The sequence below is a fragment of the Haematobia irritans genome, chromosome 3 (assembly GCF_050003625.1).
Source record: "Haematobia irritans isolate KBUSLIRL chromosome 3, ASM5000362v1, whole genome shotgun sequence".
In the NCBI taxonomy this organism is placed as follows: domain Eukaryota; kingdom Metazoa; phylum Arthropoda; class Insecta; order Diptera; family Muscidae; genus Haematobia; species Haematobia irritans.
The window spans coordinates 47,912,891-47,922,401 of NC_134399.1; the positions used below are offsets into that span (position 1 = coordinate 47,912,891).

At 28.1% G+C, this 9,511-nt stretch overlaps 2 long non-coding RNA genes across 2 annotated transcripts; both read left to right on the forward strand.

The window, feature by feature from the left end:
• The first annotated feature begins 2,117 nt into the window (after positions 1–2,117).
• LOC142231595 (uncharacterized) lies at positions 2,118–2,499 on the forward strand. The gene is made up of 2 exons (XR_012720838.1): positions 2,118–2,229; positions 2,286–2,499. It is a non-coding gene; the product is annotated as an uncharacterized LOC142231595 (long non-coding RNA).
• A 576-nt stretch (positions 2,500–3,075) lies between these two features.
• On the forward strand, positions 3,076–3,563 carry LOC142230452 (uncharacterized). The gene is made up of 2 exons (XR_012720692.1): positions 3,076–3,312; positions 3,370–3,563. It is a non-coding gene; the product is annotated as an uncharacterized LOC142230452 (long non-coding RNA).
• The last annotated feature ends 5,948 nt before the right edge of the window (positions 3,564–9,511 follow it).

Consider the following 9,511-nt stretch of genomic DNA (forward strand, 5'->3'; position numbering starts at 1 on the left):
ATAAAGTGTATTCTAAAGAGAAAATGTTAAATAAAAAGTATGCCCAAAATGTTTTGTTTTCGAGATATCGATCGTTGAAAATTCAAATTTAAAACGAAAGATGCATATTGGGAATAACTGGTGCACTCTAAAAAGAAAATATTAAGTAAAAATTTTGCTAAAAATGCTTAGTTTTCGAGATATCGATCTTCGAAAATTTAAATATTTTAGCACTTAAGAAAAATGGCAGCATTTTTTCCAAAACTTTATGGTGCATTCTAAAGAGAAAATATTAAGGAAAAATTTTGCTAAAAATGCTTAGTTTTCGACATATCGATCGTTGAAAATTTAAATATTTTACCACTTTTTCGAAACATGGTTGCATTTTTTCCAAAACTTGAGACAAAAAATGCATATTGGGTATATATGGTATTTTTTAAAGTGAAAATGTTAAGTAAAAATTTTGCTAAACATGCTTAGTTTTCGAAATATCGATCGTTGAAAATTCTAATATTTTACCACTTTTTCGAAAAATTGTTGCATTTTTTACAAAATTTACGGCAAAACATGCATATTGGGAATAACTGATGCATTCTAAAGAGAAAATATTAAGTAAAAATTTTGCTAAAAATGCTTAGTTTTCGAGATATCGATCGTTGAAAGTTTAAATATTTTAGCACTTAAGAAACATGGCAGCATTTTTTCCAAAACTTGAAACAAAACTTGAGATATGCATATTGGATATATATGGTGCATTATAAAGAATTTCGAAGAATGGTTGCACTTTTTAACAAAACTTGAGACAAAACATGCATATTGGGTATATATGGTGTTTTTTAAAGTGAAAATGTTAAGTAAAAATTTTGCTAAAAATGCTTAGTTTTCGACATATCGATCGTTAAAAATTCAAATATTTTACCACTTTTTCGAAAAATGGTTGCATTTTTAAAAAAATTGAGACAAAATATGCATATTGGGTATAACTGGTGCATTCTAAAGAGAAAATATTAAGCAAAAATTTTGACAAAAATGCTTAATTTTCGAGATATCGACTGTTGAAAATTCAAATATTTTACCTCTTTTTCGAAAAATGGTTGCATTTTTTACAAAATTTAAGACGAAACATCCATATCGGGAATAACTGGTCCATTCTAAAGAGAAAATATTAAGTAAAAATTTTGTCAAAAAAGCTTAGTTTTTGAGATATCGATCGTTAAAAATTCAAATAGTTTACCACTTTTTCGAAAAATGGTTGCATTTTTTAAAAAAATTGAGATAAAAGATGCATATTGGGTATATATGGTGCATTCTAAAGAGAAAATATTAAGTAAAAATTTTGCTACGAATGCTTAGTTTTCGAGATATCGATCGCTGAAAATTTAAATATTTTAGCACTTTCGAAGAATGGTTGCACTTTTTTACAAAACTTGAGACAAAAGATGCATATTGGGTATAAATGGTGCATTCTAAAGAGAAAATATTAAGTAAAAATTTTGCCAAAAATGCTTAGTTTTCGAGATATCGATCTTGAAAATTCAAATATTTTACCTCTTTTTCGAAAAATGGTTGCATTTTTTACAAAATTTAAGACGAAACATGCATATTGGGAATAACTGGTCCATTCTAACGAGAAAATATTAAGTAAAAATTTTGCTAAAAATGCTTAATTCTCGAGATATCGACTGTTGAAAATTCAAATATTTTACCACTTTTTCGAAAAATGGTTCAATTTTTACAGAATTTAAGACGAAACATACATATTTGGAATGACTGGTGCATTCTAATAATAAAATATTAAGTACAAATTTTGCTAAAATGCTTAGTTTTCGAGATATCGATCGTTGAAATTTCAAATATTTTACCACTTTTTCGAAAAATGGTTGAATTTTTACAGAATTTAAGACAAAACATGCATATTGGGAATAACTGGTGCATTCTAAAGAGAAAATATTAAGTAAAAATTTTGGTAAAAGTGCTTTATTCTCGAGATATCGATCGTTAAAAATTCAAATATTGTCCCTGCCAGCATTTCAAAGTTCCATTTCATCCTCATCGTTACCACAGACTCGTAAATGTCACTTCAACCATCATGAAAAGGTACATCAAAAAGTACATGAAAGTATTTTGCCATCCCAACTACGATTTTATTTTTTGTGAAACGCCAAGCGCATCCAGCTTGTTATATTTTAATTAAATAAAAACGAAAATAAAGTTCTGAAAACATAGATTATACGCTTAAAATTGCGAAAGGTATATTGGTGAACAATTTTTGATTTTCCAAATGGAATAAAGTGATTGTTTTTCAGATATTTTACAGACATGCTGCTTCCATCAAATAAAAACACTAGTTGATAGACGCTGCAACATGTAACTCGCTACTTGTAACTCAACATCATCATTAATGCCAAAAATTATTTAAAATGTAATGTGATAGTGGTATAAATGTTATATTTTTAAGAATTTGTAAATGTTTACACAAATTAATAAATATCTAAACAAACGTGTTTTACTCGACCACAATGATTCTTTTACAACTATCTTAAAATGCACTTTTTCTGATTGTTTGGAGGGTCCCTTATTGGCGTCGTTCTAAATTGATCTATAAAGGTACCTAATAATTGCACTCATGCGAAACCTTTTTGTAGTAACTTTTGCGTGGTACAACTTCTCAATAGTGACGGCGCTTTTCCGACGAGTTTTTGATATCGTATACGATTGTTTTCGACGTGGTGGAGATTCTCAGAAGTGTCGTCAAATTCCAAAAATGTTGGCAGGGGTACCACTTTTTCGAAAAATGGTTGCATTTTTACAGAATTTAAGACGAAACATACATATTTGGAATAACTGGTGCATTCTAAAAATAAAATATTAAGCACAAATTTTGCTAAAAATGCTTAGTTTTCGAGATATCGATCGTTGAAATTTCAAATATTTTACCACTTTTTCGAAAAATGGTTGCATTTTTTAAAAAAATTAAGATAAAACATGCATATTGGGAATAACTGGTGCATTCTAAAGAGAAAATATTACGTAAAAATTTTGCTAAAAATGCTTAATTCTCGAGATATCGACTGTTGAAAATTCAAATATTTTCCCTGCCAGCATTTCAAAGTTCCATTTCAACCTCATCGTTACCACAGACTCGTAAATGTCACTTCAACCATCATGAAAAGGTACATCAAAAAGTACATGCAAGTAATTTGCCATCCCTACTGTTAAAAAAGCCATTTTTTTTTGTGAAACGCCAAGCGCAACCAGCTTGTTATATTTTAATTAAATAAAAACGAAAATAAAGTTCTGAAAACATAGATTATACGCTTAAAATTGTGAAAGGTATATTGGTGAACAATTTGGTGATTTTCCAAATGGAATAAAGTGATTGTTTTTCAGATATTTTACAGACACGCTGCCTCCATGGAATAAAAACACTGGTTGATAGACGCAGCAACATGTAACTCGCTACTTGTAACTCAACATCATCATTAATGCCAAAAATTATGTTAAATGTAATGTGATAGTGGTATAAATGTTATATTTTTAAGAATTTGTAAATGTTTAATCAAATTAATAAATATCTAAACAAACGTGTTTTACTCGACCACAACGATTCTTTTACAACTATCTTAAAATGCACTTTTTCTGATTGTTTGGAGGGTCCCTTATTGGCGTCGTTCTAAATTGATCTATAAAGGCACCTAATAATTGCACTCATGCGAAACATTTTTGTAGTAACTTGGCGTGGTACAACTTCTCAATAGTGACGGCGCTTTTCCGACGAGTTTTTGATGTCGTATATGATTGTTTTCGACGTAGTGGGGATTCTCAAAAGAGTCCCCAAATTCAAAAAATGTTGGCAGGGTTACCACTTTTTCGAAAAATGGTTGCATTTTTACAGAATTTAAGACGAAACATACATATTTGGAATAACTGGTGCATTCTAAAAATAAAATATTAAGTACAAATTTTGCTAAAAATGCTTAGTTTTCGAGATATCGATCGTCGAAATTTAAAATATTTTACCACTTTTTCGAAAAATGGTTGCATTTTTTTAAAAAATTGAGATAAAACATGCATATTGGGAATAACTGGTGCATTCTAAAGAGAAAATGTTAAGTAAAAATGTTGCTAAAAATGCTTAGTTTTAGAGATATCGATCGCTGAAAATTTAAATATTTTAGCACTTGCGAAGAATGGTTGCACTTTTTTACAAAATTTGAGACAAAGGATGCATATTGGGTATAAATGGTGCATTCTAAAAAGAAAATATTAAGTCAAAATTTTGCTAAAAATGCTTAGTTTTCGAGATATTCATCGTTGAAAATTTAAATATCTTAGCACTTAAGAATTATGGCTGCATTTTTTCAAAACATGAAACAAAACTTGAGACAAAATATGCATATTGGGTATATATGGTGCATTAAGGCCGGTATGCACCTCTAGCGAAATTTTCGGTAGCAAACATTTATTTAAGTCTGCAACAAAAAAAACAGGGCTGTGTACACAAATTTTAAACCAGCTAATCGCTTTTAAAAAATGTTAATATATGTTCTAAATATTCCTCAAATAAATTGTTTATTATTTACAGACCTTTTAAAACTTTTACGCACACAATGATTGTAATAAATTAAATGTTGGCTGCCAAAATATGCTTTTGACAACCCTGTTATTTTCATTAGAGGTGCGTACCAGCTTACGAAATTGAACGCTACCGAAAATTTCGTTAGCATAAATAGCAATGCATTTCTTATGGGAATGAAATTTTTCGCTAGAGGTGCATACCGGCCTTTATAAGGAGAACAAATTAAGTTAAAATTTAGCTAAAAATGCTTAGTTTTCGAGATATCGATCGTTAAAAATTCAAATATTTTACCGTTTTTTTCGAAAAATTGATGCATTTTTTACAAAATTTAAGGCGAAACATGCATACTGGGAATAAGTGGTGCATTCATAAGAGATAATATTAAGTAAAAATTTTGCTGAAAATGCTTAATTCTCGAGATATCGATTGTTGAAAATTCAAATATTTTACCACTTTTGCGAAAAATGGTTCCATTTTTTACAAAATTTAAGCCAAACATGCATATTGGTAAAAAGTAGTAAAAATTTTTGTTAAAGTGCTTTATTCTCGAGATATCGATTGTTGAAAATTCACATATTTTACCACTTTTTCGAAAAATGGTTGCATTTTTTCCAAAATTTAAGACGACACAGGCATATTGGGAATAACTGGTGTATTCTAAAGAGAAAATATTAAGTAAAAATTTTGCTAACAATGTTTAGTTTTCGAGATATCGATCGTTGAAAGTTTAAATATTTTAGCACTTTCGAAGAATGTGTGCACTTTGTTACAAAACTTGAGACAAAACATGCATATTGGGTATATATGGTGCATTCTAAAGAGAAAAAATTAAGTAAAAATATTGCTAAAAATGCTTAGTTTTCGAGATATCTATCGTTGAAAATTAAAATATTTTAGCACTTTCGAAGAATGTGAGCACTTTGTTACAAAACTTGAGACAAAAATGCATATTGGGTATATATGGTATTTTTTAAAGTGAAAATGTTAAGTAAAAATTTTGCTAAACATGCTTAGTTTTCGAAATATCGATCGTTGAAAATTCTAATATTTTACCACTTTTTCGAAAAATTGTTGCATTTTTTACAAAATTTACGGCAAAACATGCATATTGGGAATAACTGATGCATTCTAAAGAGAAAATATTAAGTAAAAATTTTGCTAAAAATGCTTAGTTTTCGAGATATCGATCGTTGAAAGTTTAAATATTTTAGCACTTAAGAAACATGGCAGCATTTTTTCCAAAACTTGAAACAAAACTTGAGATATGCATATTGGATATATATGGTGCATTATAAAGAATTTCGAAGAATGGTTGCACTTTTTAACAAAACTTGAGACAAAACATGCATATTGGGTATATATGGTGTTTTTTAAAGTGAAAATGTTAAGTAAAAATTTTGCTAAAAATGCTTAGTTTTCGAAATATCGATTGTTGAAAATTCAAATATTTTACCACTTTTTCGAAAAATGGTGGCATTTTTTACAAATTCAAATATTTTAATACTTTTTCGAAAAATGGTTGTATTTTTTTTTAAATTTAAGACGAAACATGCATATTAGGAATAACTGGTGTATTCTCAAGAGAAAATATTAAGTAAAAATTTGCCGAAAATGCTTAATTTTCGAAATATCGATCGTTGAAAATTCAAATATTTTACCACTTTTTCGAAAAATGGTTGCATTTTGTACAAAATTTAAGACGAAACATGCGTATTGGGAACAACTGTTGCATACGAAAAAAATATTAAGTAAAAATTTTGCTAAAAATGCTTGGTTTTCGAGATATCGATCGTTGAAAATTCAAATATTTTACCGTTGTTTCGAAAAATGACTATATTTTTTACAATATTTTAACCTAACATGCATATTAAGAATAAGTGGTGTATTCTAAACAGAAAATATTAAGTACAAATTTTGCTAAAACTGCTTAGTTTTCGAGATATCGATCACTGAAAGTTTAAATATTTTAGCACTTAAGAAATATGGCAGCATTTTTTCCAAAACTTGAAACAAAACTTGAGACATGCATATTGGGTATATATGGTGCATTATAAAGAATTTCGAAGAATGGTTGCACTTTTTTAACAAAACTTGAGACAAAACATGAATATTGGGTATATATGGTGTTTTTTAAAGTGAAAAAAATGTTAAGTAAAAATTTTGCTAAAAATGCTTAGTTTTTGAAATATCGATCGTTGAAAATTCAAATATTTTACCACTTTTTCGAAAAATGGTGGCATTTTTTACAAATGCAAATATTTTAATACTTTTTCGAAAAATGGTTGTATTTTTTTCAAAATTTAAGACGAAACATGCATATTAGGAATAACTGGTGTATTCTCAAGAGAAAATATTAGGTAAAAATTTGCCGAAAATGCTTAGTTTTCGAAATATCTATCGTTGAAAATTCAAATATTTTACCACTTTTTCGAAAAATGGTTGCATTTTTTACAAAATTTAAGACGAAACATGCATATTGGGAATAACTGATGCATTCTAAAGAGAAAATATTAAGTAAAAATTTTGCTAAAAATGCTTGGTTTTCGAGATATCGATCGTTGAAAATTCAAATATTTACCGTTGTTTCGAAAAATGACTATATTTTTTACAATATTTTAACCTAACATGCATATTAAGAATAAGTGGTGTATTCTAAACAGAAAATATTGAGTACAAATTTTGCTAAAACTGCTTAGTTTTCGAGATATTGATCATTGAAAATTCAAATATTTTAACACTTTCGAAGAATGGCTGCATTTTTTTACAAAACTTGAGTCGGAACATGCATATTGGGTATATATGGTGTTTTCTAAAGTGAAAATGTTTAGTACAAAGTTGAAAATTCAAACATTTTACCATTTTGTTGAAAATTGCTGCATTTTTTACAAATTTTAAGACTAAACATGCATATTGGGAATAAACGGTGTATTTTAAAAAGAAAATATTTAGTAAACATTTTGCTAAAAATGATTAGTTTTCGAGATATCGATTATTGAAAATTTAAATATTTGACCACATTTTCGAAAAATGGCTGCATTTTTCCAAATTTAAGACCACAAATGCATATTGGGAATAAGTGGTGTTTTCTAACGAGAAAATATTAAACAAAACTTTTGCCAAAAAGTGCTTAGTTTTCGAGATATCGATTGTTGAAAATTCAAATATTTTATCATTGTTTCGAAAAGTGGCTTCATTTTTTATAAAAGTTAGACCAATTGTGCACATTTTTTAGTGCACAGAATAACAAACAAAAACTGAACAGTAAAAAGCCGTGAGCTAAGCTAAGTTGATGAATATTTTCGGTTTTAATTATTTCGCGCAGAGGTTTAATGGATGGTGACGCGATGGTGACGAATGGTGGTATTGTATTGTTAAGTTGGCATTATCGCGCTAAAATAGCAATGTTTTCAGGGTTACTTTTCTTTAATAATGTATTTTAATGAAAGTAAACATCTTCAATTCTTTCTTTGGGTCACTCCCCACCATGCTATAAGAAAATTAGCTAAAAACTTCTAATGTTATTCTGCTTTTACAGAATTATTTTTGCTTTTAGCGGCAAAACTCGAATATTTAGGAATAAAGCATTACTTATTCCTTTTTACTGTTTTATTTTTTTTTTGTCTTGGTACTAGGTGTGGGTTGGCCACCTAAGTATGGTGCCAACGGAAAATTATTGTATTTTCGAAAAAACAATCTTATTTAATGATTGTTAAAATTTTGACGCAATATATGCTTTTTCAATTAAAATTTCTTTATTTGTCATGAAGTATATGTCCTTTATATTGTGTAAGTTGCCTGTTCAATTTTTACTTTAATCTGTCAGACGCATTTTTTCCGTTGTTAATATCCCAATGGACAAAATATAATGAACCACATTTTCATGTATCGTTGATGCACAATTTGTTATTAGAAAAGTTAAAACACTGCCACATTTCAGCTAAATATTGGTTATATATATATATATATATATATATATATATATATATATATATATATATATATATATATATATATATATATATATATATATATATATATATATATATATATATATATATATATATATATATATATATATATATATATATATATATAACCAATATTTAGCTGAAATGTGGCAGTGTTTTAACTTTTCTAATAACAAATTGTGCATCAACGATACATGAAAATGTGGTTCATTATATTTTGTCCATTGGGATATTAACAACGGAAAAAATGCGTCTGACAGATTAAAGTAAAAATTGAACAGGCAACTTACACAATATAAAGGACATATACTTCATGACAAATAAAGAAATTTTAATTGAAAAAGCATATATTGCGTCAAAATTTTAACAATCATTAAATAAGATTGTTTTTTCGAAAATACAATAATTTTCCGTTGGCACCATACTTAGGTGGCCAACCCACACCTAGTACCAAGACAAAAAAAAAAATAAAACAGTAAAAAGGAATAAGTAATGCTTTATTCCTAAATATTCGAGTTTTGCCGCTAAAAGCAAAAATAATTCTGTAAAAGCAGAATAACATTAGAAGTTTTTAGCTAATTTTCTTATAGCATGGTGGGGAGTGACCCAAAGAAAGAATTGAAGATGTTTACTTTCATTAAAATACATTATTAAAGAAAATTAACCCTGAAAACATTGCTATTTTAGCGCGATAATGCCAACTTAACAATACAATACCACCATTCGTCACCATCGCGTCACCATCCATTAAACCTCTGCGCGAAATAATTAAAACCGAAAATATTCATCAACTTAGCTTAGCTCACGGCTTTTTACTGTTCAGTTTTTGTTTGTTATTCTGTGCACTAAAAAATGTGCACAATTGGTCTAACTTTTATAAAAAATGAAGCCACTTTTCGAAACAATGGTCTTAAATTTGGAAAATGCAGCCATTTTTCGAAAATGTGGTCAAATATTTAAATTTTCAATAATCGATATCTCGAAA